The sequence below is a fragment of the Onychomys torridus genome, chromosome 3 (assembly GCF_903995425.1).
Source record: "Onychomys torridus chromosome 3, mOncTor1.1, whole genome shotgun sequence".
NCBI lineage: Eukaryota > Metazoa > Chordata > Mammalia > Rodentia > Cricetidae > Onychomys > Onychomys torridus.
This window is the reverse complement of record NC_050445.1, coordinates 115,060,924-115,088,647: the sequence shown is the minus strand read 5'-3', so window position 1 is coordinate 115,088,647 and position 27,724 is coordinate 115,060,924. Positions and strand designations below refer to the sequence as shown.

General features: G+C 38.9%; 1 protein-coding gene across 5 annotated transcripts in view; it reads right to left on the bottom strand.

The window, feature by feature from the left end:
* Exoc6b (exocyst complex component 6B) overlaps positions 1 to 27,724 on the bottom strand; it is a 470,758-nt gene that overhangs the window by 131,968 nt on the left and 311,066 nt on the right. The gene's annotated exons all lie outside the window — the stretch shown is intronic.

Sequence of the window (27,724 nt, the reverse complement as noted above, 5' to 3'; positions counted from 1 at the left end):
CCTCCAATGAATCAAAATGCTTAAAGATGTTAAAAGTTTTGCTGACAGATAACTCTTGAGGTGTTATAGGAAGAGGCCCCTCTCTTTCCTACTAGAACTTAACATTTTCTTATGCTTTCTAATTTTCTTTCTTTGTTTCATGGCCTTGTTTTAGAATTAGTTGGTAAATTATACTTGCTAGAGAATTTTAATGTCAGGTATTACTACAGTGAGCATGTTAAATGCTCAAAGTGGAGCAATATCAGCATAAACACTGTCTGCCATGAATCCATGGTTAATAAATTTATTTTCATAAGTCAAGTGCCAGCATTAGAACACATAACTGGCACAGGGTTCCATCTGGGATGACAAGCTTCCTTTTTCCTTTTTTTCTTCCTACATCAGGCAGCCAAATAAAAACAAATAAACAAAACCCCCCACAAAAACATAGACAAGAAGATAAGAATCTCTGCCAGAGATCCAATCAATGCTCTGGGATGGAAGCTTTTAGTGAGGGGCCAGAGGTGGCTGAGTGGTGCAGGTGCCCTAGAGAGGTGGGAGACATCAGCACTCCAGACAGTACTGGAAGAGAGGCAATGGCACTTAGGGAGCATTCAGAGTGAAAGAAAAAGGTACACAAGCCATTTCTTCCCACAGCAGACTGCTCCTTAAGCAGTAGGAAGCAAAGGAGATGAATGAGCATTTCAAGCATTAAAGGCACTTCTGTTTTTAAAATGGTCCTTGTTGAAAAAGCCCTCAAAAATGCTTTTGTAGGAAAGAGTGGAGAACCTCACCCTTCTTCCTGGTTAGTTGCCAGAACAGGGGATTATACTACATCTTGCTTCTATCCACTGTCAGGAGACATCTGACAGAGATTCCAGTGAGTCAGAGGGAAGGGCAGGCCTCAGGCAGTCTGACTGTTGGGATTAGGTAGAACATTACACAGCACTAAAGGGAACTGAATTTCCCTGAAAAAGTACATTATTCAGATAGAAAAAGGAAAGAAAGACAGAAGAATGTCATGTTATTATACAAATTTTATTGATGCTACAAAATGTTAAAAATTATTTCTCTGTTCCTCTTGGTCCCTTATATAAAATACTTGGCGTTACTTCAAATCTGACAGCTCAGCATCATCAGGTTTAACAATGTGGAAGGCAGGACAACACCAACACTTATAGCCTGGGGGCCACAAAGTCCTGAGAGTCCTTTACAGCACCTTCTCACTGTCTTTGTTGCCTATGCAGTAAAATAACTCTAGAAATTCTAGTTTCTATGATGATACTTCCAGACCATGCTCTTTCTCAATCTTCTTTGGTGCCCTTCTTGCTAAAACAATGTATCTGCAGTCCTTGGAACCTCTGCATGGACCCTTCATCATTTGGGACACATTCATGCATCATTCCTAACTGGAAAATAGGAAATCTGAGACGTTCAGAAATTTGAATGTTTCAGGTTGCTAACATAACACAGTGGAAGAGTACACACCTGTCCTCACCTGACAGCTGCAGTCCAAAGTCTACTACATCAAAAATGCTGCATAAAGATTCCTTTAGCTTGCAGGGTAAGGTACACATGAAACAAATCAATGTTGTGTTTAGACCTGGATCTCACTCCTAAGGTAGTTCCTCATATATATATATATGCAAATATCTCAAAACCAAAATCTGAATCGGTCCAGTGAATATTCACAACCTATACTAAAACAAACAAACAAATACCTTATTGTTTATCTGAAATTCAAACTTAACCCAGATGGCATGTTGGCTTTAACTGATAACCCTACTTCTAGGTGGTTCTGCTTCTGGTCTAAAATTCTCTTCTGCATTTTTTCTCACTTTTTCATGGTGGTATTTGAAAACAGAACACTATCATGTTAATCTCACATTTAAAACAACAGTTCTCAGTGTCTCAAAATCTAGTACCCAGCTCTTATTAAGTCTTACAAGATTTAGCAATGACTAAGGTTGTATCACTTCCTCCAGCTACCTGACTTCAATTTAGCTTGTGGTTACAATGAACTTGTCTAACACAGTAAGCTTTTTATTTCCTCTCAGTTTGCCCATACCACTGCCCATTAGAACTTATTCTGCAAACTACCTCTTTCCAGGTAAATATCTAACTCACAGTCATCTAGTACAGCTGAACATTCTATCCCAGCCCATTCAGAGTAACCAGTGAACAGAAGGACTAAGGGAGAGATTGACTCTTAAAAATATACATCGACTCACTGATTGAACAAAAAAACAACACAGGCCATGACGCACGATCTAACCAGTAACCATACTATATACATATTTCCTCTGACAAGGAAAGCAGTAGAAAACAGTAGCAAAATACAGGTTATCCACTACTATGAAAAATTATGGGAAATTTCACTTTTCTAAATGAAAAATTGTAGCAATGGTATTTTCTTAACATTTTATAACTTCTTAGGAATATGAGAATGAAAATGTTAACGTGGTTTGCTATACAAGGATGGGGGATAAGGAGAGAAGGAACAGGGTAAGGGAGAGGGAGAGAGGGTAGTTTAAGAGAAACCAGAGGGGAAGCATTTCTAACAGCAATGGCAGACCAACCAGATGACGTAATGACACAGCAGACCTGAAACGAGACAATTAAACACTGAGACCTAGAATAGGCAACAGTGGGAATGCAGACCATTTTTCCTTTTAAAATCTCTTATAAAATTCTATATCCGTGTATCTTACACATGGATACATTGCTGCAAGACACAGTATCAGTCCCTTGAAAAGCTGTAGATGGAGTGTAATGTTACTGGAGCATTTGCCTGGCAAACCTAAGCCCTACATTAGATCCCTAGTTCTAAACAAACAAACAAACACCAAGAAAATGCCATAGAAGTCTTCTTATATCTGGGCAGAAGTCTATCAAGTTTTAACAATTAAAATGAATGTTTTAAAGACAAGGTATTTAATATGGTCTCCTAGTTAATACCTTCTAAAACAGCCCAATTAAAATAAGTAATGACTGGTATTACCTCTAACAACATCAGGTGAAGCCAAAGAAAATACACAGAGCATAAACAGTGGCCACATAACCACCAGGAGATAGTAAGAACAAGGGCACATCAGACACTGCTGGGTAACTGGCCTGTCGCACACAAGACAATTCTGGCCTGAGGAAGAAGTTCTATGACTTGGCGGAAGGGCAACAACACTGAGGGAAGGACAGTTTCAGGAAGAGAAAGTCTGCACAAGAGTGGCCCTGCTCTGCTCTGTGCCAGGGATAAGCCCTGGCTATGATGGCTCAGGTGCACTATTTACTGGCATTTTTGTCAAAACTCTTGGCTGCTTTCAAGTTAATTATGAGGTTTGTTTGTTTATTTATTTATTTATCTATCTATCTATCTATTTATTTATTTTTATTTTTGGCGGAGCTGAGGACCGAACCCAGGGCCTTGTGCTTGCTAAGCAAGCGCTCTATCACTGAGCTAAATCCCCAACCCCAAGGTTTATAATTTTTTTAAGTAATTACTTTTAACTGAATTGATTAAAAACAGTGAGAAGTATTGAGAGATTATCATTATATAATACTCTCCAAACTATAAGAAAATGTACTTGAGCCAAAGCAGGACCACGTCAGGGATAGGGAAGTAGTCACAATCATAATCAGACTGCTATCTTTTGTTCTTTAAAATGGCGTTTTATAAGCTTTCTAGTATCTGACACTTCCAAAGTAGAAAAGGTCTCAAATTGAAGAAAAAAAATAAGAAATGAAAACTAAGTGAGCTTGTCTGGAAGTGCAGAGAATAAAGGGAGGAACATCAAGGCTGGAAAGACTAGTTCTTAAAAACTCCTGCCCACTCCTCTTCAAATCATGGAGCAGGAAGATAGCTTTCTCTCAGTGGAGGAAAGTGGATCTGTACTGCCACTATCTGTCTGCCTCAGCAACACTTTCAATAAAACAAAGAAGAAATATCAAAACGCTTTCAATGAAGAATCATTCACTACCTTCAGAGATGGGATGATGACCACAAAGGCCCAACAGCCAGCCAGAATGTGAAGGAGAGCCTGTACATGATAAGCTTCCTGGGGAATTAAGAGCTTTCATGCAGTGGACCTTTTATACTCCCTCATCACTAATATCCCCACAAGCAATCCAAGGTAACATCTGCCACCAGAAAAGGTACTTCGTCTGTGCTGGCCATCTTTGGGAGGCAGCAGCTTGCTTGACAGTGATGTATGATGAGGTTAGAGCAGGGCGATCCATCTCCATTTTCTTGACAGGATGGCATCTCAGGCCATGCTAAGGGAGAGCAGGATGCCTGCCCCCACTGCTCAGGTTGGCAGCATCTACTATCAAGTGGCTGGGTGTCTGGCAGTGGACTCAGAGAAACAAAGAGGGCCTTATCTCCTGGAATTCAAGGAACTTCAGCCTAAAACCAAAATAACTGCTGAGTGGGCACTACTCACTGACCCATGTCTGAGTCAGGCCTTGCCAGAGGGCACAGGGTCCATCACCCATAGTCAAAGAGAAGTGACATAGCCATTTTAATGGCAAGGAGGCCTTCTATTTGGGCTCACATGGTTAAGAAAGACAAGCCAAAGAAGTATTGCAGGAGCAAGCCATATAGGCATGGTAATAGAACAGCAAACAAAGGCTTATGGCGGGGTCTCAGGAGGAAGGCAAAAGTCGAATAGCCCAGGTTTCCACACAAGTGTTCTGTGCCAGCTGATTAAAAGCTGCACAGCTAAGAAAACTGACATAAGACTCATTTTCATCCTACTGTGCATTTCCACTGCACTTAAATTCTAGGTCTGGATTTTTATATAAAATATCCAACATACAACCCCAACAGAAGAGACAATACAAAGAATCAATGTATACAAACACCACCATCAGTGTCGTGATTCTCCCCTGCAAAATTTTAAGTTTCAACACATATACTAGTTAAATTGAGATTCAGAAATAAGAATAGAGAATAAAACTGAGGAAGAGGCAAAACAAATGATAAAAAAACAAAACAAAACAAAACAAACACCAGCCATAAACCTTTCTAGTAGGGAGTGAAGCAGTATTGTAAAACATAGCCATAAAATATTTTTCTGATTCCATTAGCCAGTCAATCAACCAGAAGACAAAATTTATTAACCATGGAGCTTTTCTTATGAGAAGTTATTGTCTTCATCATGTTAAAGCAATAACAACTAATTATCCTTAGATTTTCACATGTGCACAGCACTGCAAATTATAAAAACCAAGTTTATTTCTCTGCATACAAACTTGAAGAGCATCATCAATCTTCTGACCTTCATATTTCTCTGATGGAAGAGGGCAGAAAGAGAAAGTGTGTTTCTGAATTCTAATTTGCATGGCGAGGCTGAGGACAACAGCTAAGGGGATTAGAATTAATGGTACTGAAACACACTGGATATCCCAGAAGCCTACTGCAGGGAATTTGCATCTCTCCAAGCTCTGCATTTTCTTTAATGAAAGGGGCCTCTTTAATAGTTATAAATGTGGTAAATGGGGTTTAAATTCAAACTGGGCCCAAACTTCAGTCACTTAACTTTCAACAAACCTTACTCTATTTCAAGAGCTGAAGAAGGAACATGCACTTCACCTGTGATTTCCAAAGCATCTTCTGGATGACGAGTTAAAACAGACTGTCCAGTAAGACAATAAATGTAACTGTTCATTGTATGAAGTGATACTGTCAGTTAGAGGAAATGAACTTTTCCAAGTTTTACTTAATTTCACAGAGAGCAAACATCTTATTTTTAAGTCTGATTCTCACCATGCATATACAGGACTCTATGTGTCCAAAGGAAATCTGCTCTGTAGTAACCCCTGAGGCTCAGGACTACTTAGTCAACATGTTGTAGTTAGAGTTTTCCTGCCTGGCCCAGTCAGGACAAATCTCTCTCACCCGCCAGTCCCACAGTCGCTCAGACCCAACCAAGAAAGCACACAGAAACTTACATTGTTTAGAAACTGTATGGCTGTGGCAGGCTTCTTGTTATCTACTTTTCCTATCTTAAATTAACTCATTTCTGTTAGTCTATACTTTGCCACATGGCTTGTGGCTTACCGGTGTCTTTACATGTTGCTTTTTATGGCGGCGGCTGGCGGTGTCTCCCTCCAACCTTCTACTTCCCAGAATTCTCTTTTCTCTTGTCCCGCCTATACTTCCTGCCTGGCCACTGGCCAATCAGAATTTTATTTACACAGAGCGATATCCACAGCACTTCCCCTTTTCTTTTTTTTTTTAAGGAAGGTTTTAACTTTTACATAGTAAACTTACATATAATAAAACAATTATCAAGCAAGAATTACAGTTACAATATGAAAGAAGGTATCCTATCTATCTTATATTTGTGAGTCCAAGGTTGTAAACAACAACAACAAAAAAAAAACAAAAAAAAAAAAAGAAAAGGGGAAAAAAAAGAAAAAAAAAAAAAAAGGGAGACACCGCCAGCTGCCGCCATGAAAAGCAACATGTAAAGACACCGGTAAGCCACAAGCCATTTGGCAAAGTATAGACTAACAGAAATGAGTTAATTTAAGATAGGAAAAGTAGATAACAAGAAGCCTGCCACGGCCATACAGTTTCTAAACAATGTAAGTTTCTGTGTGCTTTCTTGGTTGGGTCTGAGCGACTGTGGGACTGGCGGGTAAGAGAGATTTGTCCTGACTGGGCCAGGCAGGAAAACTCTAACTACAACATGTCTGTGTGACAACTCTGATCTCACTCACAACACAGACATCTCTACCAGGGTGTAAAACACAGTCATCTTGACTGACTGCCCAAAGACAAACAATATAAAACAGACTTACCTTTCTGAAAGAATTATATGAAAGGTTTCTTTTGAGCAAAGAAAACAAACGACTTGTTCCATTGGCTACTGAACTGAAAACAACTCCTGGGGTCACTCAAAGCTTGCTTTCTATCTGCATATACTCAGTTGGAAATCCCCTATGGGACAGGGCAACACAGGTATCTATACCAAAAATTCTTCCAACATACTCAATATGTATTTAGCAAATACAAATACTTGTCTCTCTTCTCTTCTCTCTCCTCTTCTCTCTCCTCTTCTTCTCTCCTCTCCTCACTCATGTGTGTGCTTCACACAGGCCTGTCACCTCTATCCTCTATCCTATATTAATAAACAGCTCTTCTGTGGGAGAGAAAAAAAAAGGTTGGGGATTTAGCTCAGTGGTAGAGCACTTGCCTAGCAAGCACAAGGTCCTAGGTTCGATCCTCAGCTCAAAAAACAAAAACAAAACAAAAAAACCCAAAAAAACCACAAATATTTGTGCACTTGATCTACAAAATACTTCACACATATGTTCTTCTCTATTTCTTATGATTCTCCACAGACATTAAAAATTACTCATACTCTCACTGCATAATAAATCTATTTTAGAAGAAAATATAAATTTGAAATAATCCACTGTGACTTTCCCAAAATGAAGAGGACAAAGACTCATGCGTGATGGTGCTCTATATGCTATCAATGTGTTGCTCTAATTGGTTGATAAATAAAATGCTGATTGGTCAGTAGCCAGGCAGGAAGCATAGGTAGGATAAGCAGACAAGGAGAATTCTGGGAAGAGGAAGGTTGAGCCAGGAGATGCCATCTTGCTGTCCAGGGAGCATCATGTAATGGCATATAGGTAAAGCCACAAAACACGTGGCAACATATAGATTAACAGAAATGGGCTGAGTTTAAGTGTAAGAGCTAGTCAGTAGTAAGCCTGAGCTTATGGCCAAGCAGGTTTTAATTAATATAAGCCTCTGTGTGTTTACTTGGGTTTGAGCAGTGGCTGACTGGGACACAGGAAAACACTTTGCTACAAAACACCAAACATATAGCTGGCAGTGGTGGCACACGCCTTTAATCCCAACACTCGGAGGCAGAGCCAGGTGGAGCTCTGTGAGTTCAAGGCCAGCCTGGTACACAGAGAGATCCAGGACAGGCACCAAAACTACATCTGTCTCAAAAAACAAAACAAAACAAAAACAAAAAAACAAAAGACCAAACACAAGTAATGAATATCAAAGACCATGTAGCTAGTTGGTGGCAAAACTGAAGTTAATCAGCTCCAGTCTAGGACTCTGCAATGAGGGTGGAGGCAGGAACAACAGGAAGGCTGCTGTAATTCCCTACCTTCTAGAAAGGGAAGTCACTCAGTCACTCTCACAAAGGAGCACAATGGGGTCTACATGAACTGTGTATGACCAACCTACTAAATTACACACCTAAGAATCAAAGGACAATCTGTTTTTGTCATGTTGAGCTCTAATTCTTAAGCACAATGTAACAGGTGTAGTGAGAACTGCCTGTTAGAGCAAGGGAGGCCTTTTAACACACAGAGGAGAATGGTAGGGCACAAACACTTAAGGCACCACTCACCAACTTACATAAGTTGGGATTTTTCGAATTACATGACATCTACTCAGAGGGACTACATACCTCTGTTCACTCCCAACCTCAGAGCAGGAAGAAGTGAGGCAGAAACAGAAGTAGTTGTTAGCTGCATCATTTTAACAAGTTCAATTATCGTTTATCATGCAAATACCATGTATCAGACCCTATGCTAGGTATCAAAGGGCCAAGATAGAGGTGGCAAACAAGATCCCTGGCCTAAATTATGTACAGCTTGCTGTTCTCCTGGGTTCTGGGAATTTCCATGTAAAAGCACACCCTCCTTTGCCCTGGAACTGCCTGAAACTCAAATGTGTTCCTTGCTATGTAGCTCCCTACTGTGTGCCTGCACATTCACTGATGCTAAGCCATGGAGCAGCAGCATGAAGCTAAGGCCTTAGTCCTTAGGCATGGGATTAGTGACCTCACAAAGAGACCAGAGAACACTGGGGAGGTTTGTCCTGGCCATACTGGAAGCAGAATCAAATCTTCTGGCACTTTGATCTTGACCTTCTATCCTAAGGAATCTTAAGAAACACATTCCTGTTGCTTGTAAACTATTCAGGTCTTCTGGTATCACATCATAGTGATTAATAACACTTACTAATAAACATACTGTAATAACACATCAAAGAGATTATTATTGGGGAAGGAGGTACCAAACAAAAGAGAAAGTAGGATATCTGGAGTAGGCTAGCAGGTGATGGCAGAAAAGCTTCTGATGCACACTAAGTTGTGAAATGTGGTGGCCAAGATCACACCCCACGGTATTATCTTAAATCACATGGACTCTTTTCCATGGAGGAAGGAGCAGTGGAGAACAGAGATTCTGCTGCCATCTATGGATTGTAAAAGGTAGAGGAATATGAGTCATGTGGTTGCTTTTAATATCATGGTACAGCTTATGATACAAACAGCAAATCCTGGTTCTTTCTAGAAATGTCTGCATCAAGACCTAAACAGAACTATGACAGCAAAATTTAAGGAGCCTCACTGTGGCCTGCAGCTGGCTAGCTGAGTAATGTAAAAACCAAGTACATGAAGTGAAGGATCAGGCTAGAGCTATCTTCTCAAACTTGCCATGTTCTCTTTACCAATGCACAGGGACTGAGCTATCATCACGGCTTCTTGATCCTTTAGCCTCCCCAGTAAGGTTTTCCCTTGTGTTGTCTTTACCAGAGAACAAAACCAGATTTTGATCACTGTCTCTTAGGCATTTTGTCCTATGACTAAAATCTAAAGTGAAGGGCTTTGGGGTAATAAGCAAAGTGAGAAAAGATATATCTAGAAGGAAAAATGACTTGTCTGAGGAACGAGAACAGAAACAGGGAAAACTGGGTGTTATGCATTCTGCATGACAACATAATTTTGATTGACAACTTACTTATTATAGGGCATCCAACTGCATAGGTTTGATTTATGGTACAAGCTAATAGTGACTTTCAAAGTTTGCTTGGTTGGCTGAGGCAGATTTGGGCCTAGCTCTGGAGTAGCTGTTTTTAAGGGATAGAATTCCCTTTTTCAGGGCTGTAGAGGAAGAAGGCAACATGGACAGAATAAATGCTTTCCCTGCTACTACCAGAATATCCAGGCTCCCCCTTCCTCCACTTCCGTACATTACGAATATATTGGATAGGTCACAAATGAGTGAAGTTCAGAGACTCCTGGGGAGATTGACTGAAGAGAAACAAGTCAAGAGCACCTGTATCCACATAGTGAAGAAAATTAAGAATGGGCAGAGTTACAACAATCAGCACAGCTTTGGCCAGAGTGGCTGCAGTTCAGAGGGCTTTCTCTATAAAGGATCCTTAGTCTAATGGCCAGGAGAATGACCACAAACAAGCAGGTCTATTAAAGTTTGCCTAACTGGCACACAGTGACTATTCCACCTGAAACAAAGATATTTGGACACATTAATTTTAGTGAATATATAAGAATAGATGGAAATAGTCAAAATTTGGCAGGAGCTCCTAGTGACTGATATGCACCCAAATGAGTTCTGTATGGAGTGAGAAAGAAACTTCATCTTTCTGTTTGAGTGCATAAATGACAACTAGTTTTCTGCTACTCTTTTATATCAAAGTAGTTTCTCAGAGATCTTAAATTTGTTTTGATGTTGTCTCTTGAGATTAGGAAGTCTCCACACCAACTTCCTGGCTTGCAGAGTAAGGTTATTATGGTAAGAATGGTGATAAAGAGAACTATGGAGACCTACTCCTTTTCCAATAGTAAGCCAAACCCCATTTTAACCAGCCATCAAAAACCAAGACAATTCAGGATGATATATTTACTCTGTTAGCTTATTCTTCAGATACTCACATGCAAAAGCTTATGGGAAATAGTGGGTTACAGTAAATTGGTAGTTATGTGACATGCACTTGGTCTCATTATTTGGTATTTTTGATGTTTTAATCTTCTAAATAATTTAGGAATCTGAATACACAATAGAAAAATGGGAAATAAAATAAAATATATAGACATATACATAAGGAAATGATCATTATAAAAAAACAAATCAAAAAGTTTTACATCTATTATTCACTTGATTTTGTATGAGAACATACAAGAATTTAAATTTCCAGGTTACTGCTTAAGGAGGTTAAATAAGTTGTTGGTTCAGACACAAATCATCTCCATCATGAGTTAAAACAGCCTTTGGACTGCTCTTAATCTACTGGAAAATCAAAGTTCCTTCTGGAAACACAAATCTAATCACTTTACTATCTTCTCTAAAGTCTATTGCATCTGCTCTTACCCAGTGTTCAGCACAATACTTTGGAGAGCAGGAGCACCACATTTTTTTGTTGAATAATTAGGACAGATTACTGAATTAACTTCTAATACCAAAGCTCAGATTGCTATGTTGGAGAATGTTGTGGCTTTTGTTTGGGGCACTGATTAGGAAGACTGTGGAATCTTGCTGAAGGAAGTTGAGTTGCTGGGGATGGAAGGAGGCTTGAGATCTGATAGCCTGGCAACACTTCCTGTCTACTCTCTGCTTCCTAACTGTAAGTACAATGTGACCAGAAGTCTCAGCTTGCTGCTGCCAAACCTTCTCCTTCTATGAACGACTATATTGCCTCAAACTGTAAAGCAAAATGAACCTTTTCCGCCTTTAAGATCACGTATTGGATGTGGTGATATTTTATTTGTGCACTCCAATAAAGCTGATATGGAGTTCATAGGAAAAAGCCAGCCACTATACTAAACATAGCAGTCAGGCAACAGTAGCACACACCTTTAATCCTAGCATTCAGGAGGCAGAAATTCATCCAGATCTCTGGGAGTTCAAGGCCACACTGGGAACAGAGCCAGGCATGGTGGCACACAACTTTAATTCCTAGAACTAGTTAACCATAGAGGTCTGGAGGTCTGTACAGACAGACAGGAAGTGATAGAGCTGGGCGAAAAGAAGAAGTGATGTAGATGTAGCTGGGTGGAGAGAGAAAGTGAGATGGCAGGGACAGAAAGGATATAGGCAGAAGTATACAGGAAGTACCTCTCCTTTTGGCTGGGATTTCCTAGTGGTAAGAACGTGGCTAGCTTCTTTCTGCTTCTCTGATCTCTCAGTTTTCACTATAATATCTGGCTCCGGGTTTTTGATTAATAAGACCGTTTAGCAATTTGTCTTACATCCTTACAATTTGATGATAAAAAAATGTAAAGTAATTAATACAGAAGTGCAAGATGAAATCTATACAAGTCAGAAAAATCCAGACTTCATTGTTAACTTTTAAAAGAATAGGGATAATTTTCTCGTGCCTTCTTAACAATTCTACCTTACAGGTACTTGGTTTGATAGCTTGCCAGTAAGAATTATCTATCAGTATCACACCTTTCACAGGATGATAACCTAGGCAGCAGTTACTACGTTTAGAGAACAGTGGAGCTACTGGGTGATTTCTTACAAAAGCATCAAGGTGGGAAGCAGAAAGCCATCAGTTATGGACCATATCTTCCAGAACAACCCAAGAAGTTTTGAAGACAATTCCCAAGAAGCACAGAAGAAATTTATATTAAACTAAACAGCACTTAACTGAATCCCAAACTCTAGACAATGTTCAAACCATTTGCAGATGACTTTCCAAGACAGGATCTAGGCTTACTGCTACTGTTGCTCTAAAGATGATAATTCAGGTAACAAAGCATTTAGCACCCAGTGAAATGAGCCCATCATGTATTAGTTTATTTAACCTTAACTCCATCCCTACAATATTAGGAATTATTCCCATTTTATAAATAAGATTGCAAAGTACTAAATAATTTGCCAGTGTGGTCAATCTAAAAGAAGAGATAAATTCTATCTATTCTGTCAGGCTGACTAAGATGATACTATCCTAGCAGAGTACCTCAGCTCATACTAGTACATCTGACTCCTCTCTGTGCTCTGGATCTATGAAAATGGCAGCACGGACCTTAAGGGTCAAACATTTCAGTGCACATCACATTCCATCATGTCCACAGTTTTCTTTCAGGACTTAGACACTTCCTCCAAGGACTTACAGACAAAAAGGAGAAACTATCTCTCACTGGCGTGGGTAGGAAAATGCAAGTGCTAATTAACTTGTCATTGGGCCGCTTTTACACGCCTCTATCTAACTATTTGAATTTTATGTATCAATTCTTTAAGATTTTTTATAGACCATTAAACATCTGAAGTAAAAAATGAAGGGGGTGGTAGAGGGAAAAGCATAGAATAGAATTTCTTTCTTTTCAAGTGAAATAAATGTCCATGGAAAGTTTCTTGACAGATAAATTACTGCCAGTCAGGAATGAAACGTTAAATCCTAAATCAATGAAGCTTGGTGGCTCTTCATTATATAGAAAAGATTTTTAGTGTAGATGCTAGGTTTAGTAGTGGGGGTGTCAGGCCACGTAATGCTTAGCCTCAAGTTGAATGCTGATGCTAAGTTTCAGTAAAATTGTCAGGCCCCTTCAGTGTTGTCTTAGTTACTTTTATATTTATGAGATAAGACATCATAACTAAGGCAACATATAGAAAAAGGAATTTATGTGGAGTTTAGTTTCCAAAGGTTAGCTAGAGCCCACAATCACTATGACTATGAGCATGCCAAACATGGAGACTGGCATGGTGCTGGACCAGTAGCTGAGAGCTCACATCTTGATCCATAACCACCAAGCAGGAAGGGATAAATGGGAATGGCATGGGCTTTAGAAACTTCAAAACATACCCCCAGGCACATATCTCCTCCAACAAGGCCACACCTCCTAAACATTCCCAAACAGTTCCACCAACTGGGGACCAAATATTCAAACATATGAGCCTATGGGGGTCATTATCAATCAAATCACCACAAGCAGTCTCAAGTAGAATGCTGATGCTAGTTTTATTAGTAGGACTGTCAAGCCCTTGAGTGGTTACCCTGTACCAGAACTAAGTCTGAAACTACTCCAATACTTCATGGTCCTCCACCTAAAATGCCAGCTCTTGGGAACTTGAAATCTCTTTGACATAATGAGCAAACTAATGTGCTCCCACTTCTTAAGTGAATGATCTCTGAACTCTTATTCTTAATGGAGAATTACCTCTGTCCTGAGGACATGGATACACCTGAAAATCCCACAAAAAATAAGTTGTCTATTTGTCTAAGTACAATATCCTTAAGGATCAGGCTCTAAGAGTGACATTTCTCTCACTCTGCACTACACTTCTCAGAACAATCCTCCTCTTAGAAATTATGCTCCACTGTATCTCCCTCTACCCTCTGTGCCTCTCAGCTTTATGAAAACACAGTGACACAGTCAGTCAGTCATTTCCTATCATTCATCACACTTTCCTTCCCCATGGAACTGACTGGGGTCTAACTTAAGCTTCTTTTCTTCCTAACACGAGTGTCTACCCACTCTTTCTTCAACACTAGAGGATGGCTCTGTACTTGGCTCCAGTAATCAATTTTGATTAATTTAGCCAATAAGTATGCATCTGTCCTCCTACCAAATAAATGGTTAAGATGGAATTATGTGAATGATTTTGGGGTAATTGGATGCCAAAAATCTGATGAATAGTGTCTAAAAAGAGTTTTTCACTACTGAATATTACCATACCTGAATGAAATCTCCAGAATTATGCCCATCTCTGAATTGTAAGAATGCAGTGGTTTTACGTTTTAAAAATTGTATGATAGACATGTGTATATGCAGCAAGTATATTCATGTGTGAGTGTAGTCACGTGTGCACCATGGTGCATGTGTGGAGGTCAGAGGTCAACCCTTGATTACTGCATATGTCAAACTAACTGACTCACAGATTGTGAGGATTCTCCTGTCTATGGTTTTAATTTTGCTGTAAGGATTAAAGATAAATGCTGCTGTGCCTGGCTTTTACTTGGGTTGAACGGATTTAAATTCAGATCCTCACACTTGCTTGCTAAGTACTTTGCCCACTAAGTCATCTCCCCCAGCCCTTAATTAATTTATGTACTTTAATCTCCCCAAATGTTTTTGACAATGAAGAGGTATTATTTCTATAATTAAAAATAACTCTAAAAAGTCTTAGAGATATATTATATGAGTCTGCAACTGTTTAACAGGGACTAACAGACAGAAGAGTACTCATTCCAATGTTATTATAAAAAAGCTAGGCAAAACAAACATTTATAAGAATGGAGTTAGACCCTAGAGAAGAGACAAACAGAACTATTATTTCCTGAAGAACTATTATAAGGAGAGAAAGAAAATGATCTATGACAACCTACTAGGAACAAATTCCAGGTCATTCTATAAAGCAAAAAAATAAAGGGCATCTAAACAAAGCATGGTTGTCTCACTGAGTTGAAAAGACACAAACTATAGTCCAGGAAGCAATGGCCATGGTTCTTAAAAACTCAGTATCAGAGAAGGGTCTTGATGTAACTAGTGCTATAGCTTGGTAGTACAGTACTTGCCTAACATAGGCAAGACCCTGGGTTTCATAACCAGCACTGGAGCAAATACAATCAGTACTCAAAAACTTCATCTTCATTTAAACAATGCAAAAAAGATGATGAAAACTCAAGTCACTAGACTGAAATGGAACAAAGCTGATGCTGAAAATCACGTGTCTCAATGGATACTTGGTGAAGCCTTGCTATGACAAAATACCAGAGTCAATCAATTTAAGGAAGATAAGGTCCCTTGGAATTAATTAGTTGAACACATTTGTGTTTCTGTTAAGCATGCATAGGGTCCATAGCAGCCTTTGGTTGGAGGCCAACAGCACAATTGCAAAGCAGAGTCCTTGGAAGGATCCTGTCCAGTATGTTAAGTATACCTGGCTATTCAGGAGTTTTCACAAAGTAGCCTGTGTCTTAGTGGTGGCTCTTTTCTCAGGTTGTGAAATTCTTTCCCATAAATACACAGTTTTGTTCCTGTTACAGTTTTAATCTGAAATGTCCCCAATGGGCTCATTTTTATTGTTCCTCAGATGGTGATGTTACCCTAAGAGACATTGGACTGGAGGCTGGTAGAAGTAGCTCACTAGAGGCAAAGCTTTAAAGCAAAAGAAAAGCAAAATCTAACAAAAATTTAAAAATACAATGAATTATGACACCAAACAACATGAAATTTAAAATCTTAGCAACTCCATAAACAATGCCAAAAAATACTAAGAATTAGAAAATGTAACTCAGGGACAGAAGGAAAAATTAATCAGGGAATAGTGCTAAAAAAAAACCCATAGATGCTGGGCGGTGGTGGTGCACGCCTGTAATCCCAGCACTCAGGAGGCAGAGGCAGGTGGATCTCTGTGAGTTCCAGGCCAGCCTGGTCTACAAAACGAGTTCCAGGTCAAGCTCCAAATCTACAGAGAAACCCTGTCTCGAAAAACAAAACAAACAAACAAACAAACAAAAAATCCATAGATATAAGAAGTATTTGAATAGCTTTTATAAAAGTGTTTCATATATCAAAGAGCATAAAGGAATGTGAGAATTGTGGGAAGAGAACTAGAAGAGAGACAAAGAAGAGCTAAAGCAGAGCTGGGTGTGAGTAGAGCTCAGTGTGGAGTGTCTGTCTAGCACGGGTAAAGCTCATGGGTTCTAGTTCCAACCCTATGAACAAATACAACAATCCCAAATAAGCTTCACACAGAGTTATCAAAAGAGAAGTACTGGAAATAAGAAATGAATATCAACTAATTTTTACTGCAAATTAGAAACTACTGAAAGACTATCAAAGAATCTGAATCACTCAAAATGAAACATATCAAGAATAAAAATGTTTAAAGGTAAATAGAGAATGAAAAACCCAGGAGACACTGGAAAACTGAAAAAGGGCTGCAACATTTTAGAGTACTCCTTCTTAAAAATAAAAAGATGCACACACTGTCTCTAAGTTGATAATGACAAACTCTAATAACTAAAAGTAAACAAGGAGCTAAAGTTAATAATCCACCCATAAGTCACACCAAATTCAACAAAAATCAATATGAACAAGACACTGGAGGAGGGAATAGAAGCTAAAATCCAGATGAGAAAAGCAGACAGCAGAAGGCGATGTTCAGCGTCACCCTTAGGCATACAGTACAGTGGAGTGCAGCTTGGGCTAGGAGCAACTTGGTCTCAAACAAAACTAAACAAAACACAAACATCAGCATCAAAAACAAACCCAACAAAGACAACGAAATGAGAATATGGGACTTTTGACTAGCAGGACCAATGAAAACTCCCATTGTCATCTAACAGACTTAGCGCACAGTGGCTAGAGAACAGATACATGTTTGTTTGTTTTTTTTCATGGAACTGGAAAACTTAATAAACTGGGCCATTGAAAATAATCTCAGGATATTAGTTATAGGATTGAAATTATACAGAACATGCTCTCTGTCTAAAAAGAATCTAAACTAGAAACTATAATTTATACAAATATTCTAAATATTGGAGAGGCCACAAACTTCTAAATAACGAAAAGATCAAATAATAAAACCTAATGTGTTCATAATTGTATATTCCCAACTGTACTGAAAAATCTGAAAGAAAAATTTAAAACTTAAAAGCAGAAATCACTGACCTCCCCCCCCAAATAAGAACACCTAAAGCTAATCTAAAATACTGAAATGAATAAAAATTTTAAAATAATATAACAACCTGATGTGGTGGCAGATACCCACACTCCCAATATTCAGGAGACTGATAACTTTGAGCCCAGCTTGGACTACTACTTGAGAAGACATTGTATCAAACATCAAATCAAATGAAAAAAATGATACGACAAAATGCATACAGTGCAGCTGGTACAATACTTAAACGTTATCTTAGAGTTTCTATTGCTGTGAAGAGATAGTATGATCATGGCAACTCTGTTTTTTTTTTTAAATTTATTTATTTATTTTACATCCCAACCAAGGTTTCTCCTCTATCTTCTCCTTTCCCCTCGTTCACCTCCATCTCCACCCCTTCAATTCACTCTCTGCTTCTGTTCAGAAAGAGGCAGGCCTCCCATGGGTGTCAACCAAGCATGGCATATCAAAAGTATAGGTAAGGCTAACCTCCTCCCCATGAATTAAGTCTGGGAAAGGCAACCCAGTATGATGAGTAGGTTCCCAAAATCCTGCCAAAGAGTTAGGGACATCCCTCCTTGTTCTCATTGTCAGGAGTCTCACAGATGGGCCACACTACACAACTGTCACATATATGCAGAGGGCCTAGGTCAGTCCCATGCACGCTCCCTGGTTGTTGGTTCAGACTCTGTGAGTCCCTATGAGACAGGTTAGTTGTTTCTGTGGGTTTTCTTGTGATGTCCTTGACCCCTCTGTCTACCACAATCTTTCCTCCCTCTCTTCAGCAGGATTCTCTGAGCTTGGTCTCATTTTTGGCTGTGGGTCTCTGCATCTGTTTCTATAAGTTACTAGATGAAGGCTCTCTGATGACAATTGGGATAGTCACCAATCTGATCACAGGAGATGGCCTGTTCTAGCTTCACATATACTACTGCTATGATTCTTAGCTGGGGTCATCTTTGTAGATTTGTGGCAGTTTCCCTTGTATTAGGCTTCAAACCAGACCCTGAAAACCCCACTTTCCAGTCATCTCTCTCAGCATTCTCCTGCTCCACCCACACTAAATCCAATCCCTCATATTACCATCCCCACCCACCAGATCTCTTCTATTTCCCCTTCCCAGGGAGATCCATGCATCTCCCATTTGGGCCCTCCTTGTCACCTACCCTTTCTGGATATATGGATTGTAACCTGGTTATCTTTTCCTTTACAGCTGATATCCACTTATAAGTGCGTATATACCATGTTTGTCTTTCTGTGTCTGGGTTACCTCACTCAGATAATTTTTTTCTAGATTCATTCATTTGCCTTCAAATTTCCTGATGCCATTGCTTTTTATAGCGGAATAATAATACTCCATTGTGTAAATATACCACATTTTCTTTATTGATTCTTTGGTTGAGGGGCATCTGGGTTGTTCCCAGGTTCTGGCAATTATGAATAAAACTGTTATGAACATAGTTGAAGATGCTTTCTTTTCAGATTTGAGTTCTGGTTATACAGATTTTTCACTTGCTTGGATAGAGTTACCACAAGATATTTTACATTGTTTGTGGCTACTGTCAAGGAAATTGTTTCCTGATTTCTTTTACAGCCCTCTTATTGTCTGTATATAAGAAGGCTACATATATACTTTTTTTAGTTAATATTGTATCTAGCCACTTTGCTAAAGGTGTTTAACAGCTATAGGAGTTTCCTGGTAGAATATTTTTGGTTGCTGATGTATACTATCATGTCATCTGCAAAAAGCAATACTTTGACTTATTTTCCAATTTATATTGCCTTGATTTCTTTTTGTTGTCTTAGGGCTCTAGCTAGAACTTTGAATACTATATTGAATAGATACAGAGGCAGTGGACAGCATTGTCTTGTTCCTGATATTAATGAAGTTGTGTTGAGTTTCTCTCCATTGAATCTGATGTTGGCTGTTGGCTTGCTGCCTGTTGTTTTTATTATATTTATGTATATTCTTTGTATCCCTGATCTACCCAAGACATTTATCATGAAGGAGTGTTAGATTTTGTCAAAGGCTTTTCCAGCATCTAATGAAATGGATCATGTGTTTATTTTTTTTCATTCAGTTTGTTTATATGGCAGATTATATTGATAGATTTTTGTATGTTGAACTGAGGGAAATTTGTCTGTAATTCTCTTTCTCTATTTAGTCTTTGTGTGATTTGGATATCAGGTTAACTGTGGTCTCAAAAAAAAATTGGAAATGCTCCTTCAGTTTCTACTTTGTGGAATACTTTGAGGAGTACTGGTATTAGCTCTTCTTTGAATTTCTGGTAGAGTTCTACATGAAACCATCTGGCCCAGGGCTTTTCTTGGTTGGGAAACTTTTAATGACAGCTTCTATTTCCTTAGAGGTAATAGGTCTGTTTAAATTGTTTATTTAATCTTGGACTAATTTTGGTATGTGGTATCTATCAAGAATTTTGTTTGTTTCTTTTAGATTTTCTAATTTTTTGGAGTATAGGTTTTTGAAGTATGGCCTGCTGATTATCTGGATTTCCTCAGTGTCTGTTGTTATATCCCCTTTAGCTTGTTGATTTTGTTAATTTGGATATTCTCTCTCTGCCTTTTAGTTACTTTGGATAAGAGTTTATCTATCTTGCTGATTTTCTCAAAGAATTAACTCTTTGTTTCATTGGTTCTTCATATTCTATTTGTTTCTGTTTTATTGATTTCAGTTTGATTATTTCCTACTATCTTGGGAGTGTTTGCTTCTTTCAATTATAGAGCTTTGGGGTGTGCTGTTAAGTAGCTAATATGGGATTTCTCCAAATTCTTTATGAAGGCACTTACTGCTATGAACCTTCCTCTTAGCTTTCACTGTATCCCACAAGTATGGGTATGTTGTGCATTGATTTTCATTGAATTCTAAGAAGTCTTTAACTTATGTATTTATGCCTTGACCCATTGGTAAGTAACTTGAGAATTGTTCAGTTTCCATGAGTTTTTAGGCTTTCTGTAGTTTGTATTGTTGTTGAACTCCAACTTTAATCCATGGTGATTTGATAAAATACAGGGGATTATTCCAATTCTTTTGTATCTGTTATGACTTGATTTATGACTGAGTATGAGGTCAATCCTGGAGAAGATTCCATGAGGTTCTGAGAAGAAGTTATATTCTTTGGGGTTTGGGTGAAATATTCTGTAAATTTCTGTTAAGTACATTTGAGTCATAATTTCTTTTAGTTCCCTTATTTCTCTGTTAAGCCTCTGTACAGCAGTCCTGTCCATTGGTGAGAGTGGGGTGTTGAAGTCTCTCACTATTAATGTGTGGTGTTCCATATGTGATTTCAGCCTTAGTAACATTTATTTTACAAATGTGGATGCCTTTGTATCTGGGGCACAGATGTTCAGAATTAATACATAATCTTGGTGGATTTGTCCTTTGATGAATATGAAATGTCCTTCCCCATTTCTGTTGATTAATTTTGGTTTGAAGTCTATTTAGTTAGATACTAGGATAGCTATACCAGCTTGCTTCTTAGGTCTATTTGATTAGAAAATCTTTGCCAACCCTTTACTCTGAAGTAATGTCTGTCTTTGATGTTGAGGTGTGTTTCTTGTACACAGCAGAAAGATGGGTACTGTTTTCATATACATTCTGTTAGCATCTGTCTTTTTATTGGTGAATTGAGTCCATTGGTAAAGAGCAATTTAATTGTTGATTGTTAATTCCTGTTATTTTGTTGTTGTTGGTGGTGGTGGTGGTGGTGGTACGTATGTGTATGTTTCCCTTCTTTGGGTTTTGCTCATGTGGGATTATCCATTGCCTATATTTTTGTGGGTGTAGCTAACTTCCTTGGGTTGGAGTTTTCCTTGTAGTACTTTCTGCAAAGCTGCATTTATGGATAGATATTGATTAAATTTGACTCTGTCATGAAATATCTTCTTTTCTCCATCTATGATAATTGAATGTTTTGCTGGGCATAGTAGTCTGGGCTGGCATCCATGGTCTCTTAGTCTGCAAGAGGTCTGTCCAGGCTCTTCATGCTTTTAGTCTCCATTGAGAAGTCAGGTGTAATTCTGATAGGTCTGCCTTTATGTTACTTGGCCTTTTTTCTTTGTAGCTTTTAATATTCTTTCTTTATTCTATATGATTAGTGATTTAATTATTATGTTGCTAGGGTCCAGTCTATTTGGTGTTCTGTAATCTTCTTGTACCTTTATAGTTATGTCCTTCTTTTTTTTTTGTTTTTGTTGTTGTTTTGTTTTGTATTATTTTGTTTGTTTTTGTGGTTTTTTTGGAGCTGAGGATTGAACCCAGGGCCTTGCGCTTGCTAGGCAAGCACTCTACCACTGAGCTAAATCCCCAACCCTGGTATGTCCTTCTTTAGGTTGGGAAAAATTTCTTCTGATTTTGTTGAATGTATTTTCTAGCCCTTTGAGCAGGGAATCTTCTCCTTCTATTTCTATTACTCTTAGGTTTAGTCTTTTCATAGTGTCCCAGATGTCCTGGACGTTTTGTGTTGGGAATTTCTTAGATTTAACATTTTCTTTGACTGAAGAGTCTATTTCCTTTATTGTATCTTCAACACCTGAGATTCTCTCTTCCATCTCTCATATTCTGTTAGTGATGCTTACATCTGTAGTTCCTGTTCACATACCCAGGTTTTCCATTTCCAAAATCCCTCACTTTGTGTTTTCTTTATTTTCAGGTCTTGAACAGTTTTGTTTCCAACAACTGTTTTGTTTTTGACATTCTTTAAGAGATTATTGATTTTTCCAATTTTTTGGTTGTCTTTTCCTCCATTTCTTTAAGTGATTTTTTTTCATTTCTTCCTTAATGACCTCTATCATCTAAAAAGTTATTTTTAAGGTCATTTCCTTGTGTTTCAGCTGTCTTGCTGTAGTAGTAGCAAAGCTGAATTCTGGTGACAACATAATGACCTTTCTGTTATTGATTGGGTTGATTGTGTTCTTACACTGGCATTTAGGCATCTGGATTTGGGATGATTATAGTTCTAGCTGTTGATTCCTATGTTTGTCTTTATTAGAGGGTTTTTTTGTTCCTTAGTTTCTGTTTCCTCTCTGGTCTTTTGGCCTAAGTAGCCAAGGATGCTGGTGACTGGTGAGTCTTCAGGTATTGCAGGGTATCTCCGCTGGGGTTTTGGGGGTGTTGGGTCTCTTGATCCAGTCAAGGCTCTGGTATAGCCAAAGACTTCTTGGGTCTCTATCCCACATTCCATAGCATGGATTCATTGTTCAGGATAATTCCATCAATGTTGCTACCATACCTTTTCCTAGAGTTGTGAGGATCCAGTCTAACCTCCAGTAAAGACTAAGGCTTCTTCTAGTGTATCTAGGACTAGCCTGGCCTCCAGTAGAGCTGCTGAGGCTGTTCTTCCCAAGGTATGGACTGTGTCTGGGCCTATAAAGTCTGCTGCAGTTCTGAGGAAGAGCTGCTGTTGACTGCTGAAGGCAGTTGTAGCTGCTGTGGTCTGTGCTTCAGTGGCAGAAGTCCATTGGGACTGAGGGAAGGACCCAGAAGCAGCAGGGCCAGGAATGAACTGGGCTTGTGTTGGCCTAGAGAAGGATCACGGGACACAGAAGTCAGGGTGGGGTGTAGTTCAGCTGGCAAGCAGGTCACTCACCTGTTCTGGCTTGTGTGACCTGGGTCTGCCTGGAGGAAGTCTTTTAGGGTTGGAGGTAGGGTCAAGCAGCAGAGCCAGGGACAAGCTAGGATGGCATGGGCTTAGGGAAGGGTCACTGGGGGCAGAATCCAGGGAGGGATGTAGTTTTGTTGGCAGGCTGGTCTCTCACTAGTTCTAGCTGCAGTGTGGTCTGTGCATAGCAACTCTTATAAAGGAAAACATTTAATTAGGACTTATAGTTCAAAGGTTTAGTCCATTATCATTATAGTGGGGAGTAAGGTGGCACAAAGGCCAAGATGGTATTGGAGAAGTAGCTGAGAGTCCTAGATTCAGATCCATAGGCAACAAGAAATGAGAATGAAACTGTGTCCAGCTTGAGGATCTGAAACTCCACTCCAGTGACACATTTCCTCCAACAAAGCCACACCTACTCCAACAAGGCCATACCTCCTCATAGTGTCACTCCCTATAAGCCTATGGGGGATAGTTTCATTCAAACCACCACATGAGTAATTCCTAATATTAAAATGCTCATACTAGAAAGGAATAACATTTCAAAGTATCTAAGTTTCTACCTTACTTTTAAAATAACAGTAAATTAGCTAACCTTAAAGGAAGAAAATCATAAAGGCAGAAATCAATGAGAAAGCTGAAAATAGCCTTGCTCTCTGAACACACACCAGGGCCTTCTTCATGTGGATCATCTATATGAGCTGGCTTAGGCTGGTGGTCTTGGAGTCTATAAGCAGGACTTAACTAAGGATAGGGATGCTCTGTCTTCTATCTAGTTCTAGTTTCACAAGTCAGGGTCAGCTGCTTCTTGCATATTCTACTGCTTATAATAAGGTCAGAAATCTGCCTAAATTCAGAGGAAGACATGAGATGCCGCACAGCCTCACAGTTCTAGGAAACAGTATGGTAGAAACACTGCTGGAGTTATCCTGAACAATGAATCCATGCTATGGAACTGGTGTGATACATGGCATCATGTCCCTTGAACCTGAAAAACTACTTTCTGTATTTGTTGTGGCATTGTTCTGACTGCAGATTCTTTCAATTTGTGTATTTGAAATACCTTGATTTAACTTCTATTTTTAAGATCTATTTTTGAGAGATTCAGAATTTTACTTAGGTTGACAGGCTCTTTTTTTTTCTTATAGCACTTTGAAGATTCACTCCATAGTGTTCTGATTTGCATGTTTTTGATAATAAGTTCAGAATAACTCACAAGCATTTTTTCCCTTTTGGATGATTTTTTTTAACTTTATACTGTTTACTTAGTAATCTGACAACACTTTTATGTAGCTTTTTTTGGTGTGTGCTTAACCTGATAAAGTCTTTCAAGTTTCTTGAAAAAAAAAAAAAATAGGTCAGCACCTTTTCCTAAATGTGGAAATTTTTTCCATTAGTCATGTATTATATCCATTATTATTATTATTATTGAGACAAGTTTTTCCTACATAGCCCAGATTGCCCTGGAGTTCACTATGTAACCCAACTCAGGCTGAACTTAAACTCACAATGTATCTGCCTCTAACCTCCTTGTAGATGGGAGTATATCACCTTACTTTTAAAATTACTGAATGTATTACATTGTTTTCTAAAGCTCTTTTAACATACATTTCCACATCTAGTAGGCTCATTTATACTCCTACTTCAGATTCTGTTATATGTCATATTTTGCAGTTCCTTGAATGTGATTAGGTTTTTTGGTTTGGGGGGGGTTGCTTATAAAATTGTGGATGCTACATGATTGGAAGTGTGTTATGTGTCTTCCTTCTTCAAAACTGACTGAGACCCCAGAGGATGTTTATATTACTTGCAGAGTAGTTTATTTCACCCAGTCTTGCTCTTAGGCTTAATTAAGGTGAGGCAAGACTTCCCCTGGGTTAGTTTAAAGAAATCTGTAAAAGAAACTGCAGATAATCTCTAACAAACAAACAGTGAGTTTGTTTTTGGGTTTTTTGTTGCTGGTTTTTAAATGGACAAAGGATCTGAATACGCACTTCTCAAAAGATGATATGAGTAATCAGTGACTAATGAGTATACAAAAATGGTCAGAGATACACAATGAAATATTATTGAACATCTGTGGAACTAGCTATTATCAGAAAGAAAACATAGTCTGGAGGGCTAGCTCAGCAGTTAGACTGGCTGTTCTTCCTGAGGACCTAGGTTCCTAGTACCCACACAGTGATGCAAACCATCTATAAGTCCAGTTCCAGGTGATCCAATGCCTTCTTTTGGCCTCAGTGGGCACCAGGCATGTACATGGTGTATATGTATTTTTTTAAAAAAGATAATAGATATGCATTAGAGAGAGCATAAAGGAAATGAAACTACACTACTAGCAGAATGTGAATTTCAAGACATTAGTTATGAAAAATAGTGTACACTGAAAAGAGCCACCTTATGATCTACTCCAAAGAAAATGAAATCTTTTCCAAAGACTTTCCATGTTTATCAGAGTACACAACAGCTAAGACATGAGTTCAAGCTCTTTCATCACTGGGTAAGTAGATAAGAAACTTTGGCTTATGAGCATTACATGTTCTTAACACAGAAAAAATCACTGCCATTTATGACAAGATGGGAAACCTGGAGGCTACCATATTAAGTGAAATAAACAAAGCACAGAATGACAAATAGTGTATAATTTTACTTGAGTGTGTATCTGGAAAAGCCAACTTCCAAAATGAAGAATAGAGAAGACAGGGGATGGTGGCCAGGAGAGTGAAGGCACTGGAGAAGTATAGAAAAAAGGATTAAAAATTCTAATTTGATGGCAGCAAGTTGAAGAGATTTATGGTACAATATGGTGACTACAGCAATGTGTTATATTCTTGAAAAACTGTTCAGAGGACATGTGAAGTGTAAAAAAGGTGTTGAATAATGTACATTATTAGTTCAATTTAGCCATTCTACAACACATATACATATACACACACTTCAAAACACGCTGTGACTACAATTATATACAACTAAGAAATAAGCTAACAGTTTCTATGGAGTCTGAACTGCAGAAACCTGTTGTCTGCTGATACACAAGATGTTTCACAGGGTAGCTGACACCTCAAGGTCTTGGAGGACGTGAAGGCCCCTGGGCTCCTAGCTACTTCACAGACTCCAGTGGCTGCTTTGTTGTCTGTCAAGTATCATAGGTTTCCTGCATATGGCAACTTACTGGTGGCCAAAGGCTCCAGTGCTGGCCCACTGAAGATTTCCAGAGCTCCTCCTCTGATAGCCCAGCTGTATCATCAGCCACACATGCCCCATCTGGTGGGGTTTTGTTGTTCTTTTCCCTGGTGATAGAGTGCTGTTGTTTTGCTGTTAAACAGTATCTGCAGCTTGAAGCCAAGGGAAACTGAGCAATTTCTGGACTGCTGCTCTCTGAAAAACCATGGCTTATATGGTCTGCTGTCCAGTGCATGGACATAGCTGTTTCACACAGTTAGCTAATTTTACAGATGTTTATGGTGATACTTTATGATGGCTAGAAATGGAAATCCCCATGAATGCCATTTAAAAGACCAAATGAAACAAACTGAGCAGTTAATGTTAGTGGCCAAGGGAGGGAAGCAATTAAACAGCCTTACCCAGCTGTAACACCTAGGAGCCACTGCAATTTCCAGCATGACATGATATGGATAAAAAGGTGCATGCTGGTGGTAACCAACAGCTGTCTAATTAGGCTTAAGCTCCATTCAACAGAAGAGAAATCATGCCTGATATTGGAAACCGAGCCAGCTTTATAGGGCTGGTGACATCAATGACCTTAGAAAAAAACTCTCATGGCTTCTTTGCTAGACCAGCATAGTTCCACACTACATTCTAAATTTATCTTTATACCCACAGATAAATGTATCTACCACTTCTCATCAAAGAAATTTCTCTTTTAGCAAATGGAGACCATCGCAGAAAACCACAATTGGGCATACTGCAGAGATCGCCAGATCATGGGGAGCCCAGCCTAAAGGGATATACCTGCAATAAAGGTCATGCATCTGTGGTTCGGGGAACATGGCAGGAGAAGTGGCAGAAAGGTTATGAGAGACAGAATACCAGGGAGTCTGCTGTGAAAATCTCTCCTAGACATAGCTGTGTAGACAAGACCAAAACAATGTCAAATATCAAATATACATGTTAATAAGGAATGGGGAAAATCTACAATGAACTACAGGCAACTATCTGGGAGAGGAATTAGTCTTTCCTTAGGATGGGCTCCCTTATTAGTTGGCTAGTACAGAGTGGGTAGCCTTGAAACCATATACATACCACCAAAAAACATACTCAATACACACACACACACACACACACACACACACACACACACACAGAGAGAGAGAGAGAGAGAGAGAGAGAGAGAGAGAGAGAGAGAGAGATGTATGTAATAATAATAATTTTAAAAAGGGGTTATCAACTAGTGAATTGTAGGAATCACAGTGGGTTCAAAGGAGGGTAACTGAGAGGGGCTGGAGTGGGAAAAAGAGGGGGGAAAGAGATGTAATTATATTTCAAATTAAAACATATTTTAAAAAACCAACATAAAAAATAAAAATAAACAAAACATCTTGTAAGATACCTTTACCATCCAGATACTTTTTGACACCATGAAGAAGATTAACTTGACAGACCTAAAACTTTTTGCTTTTTCAGAGACAACATAAGTTTATAAAACAAGCAAGCAAGGGTGGCACACGTCTTTAATCCCAGCACTCAGAAGGCAGAGCCAGGCGGATCTCTGTGAGTTC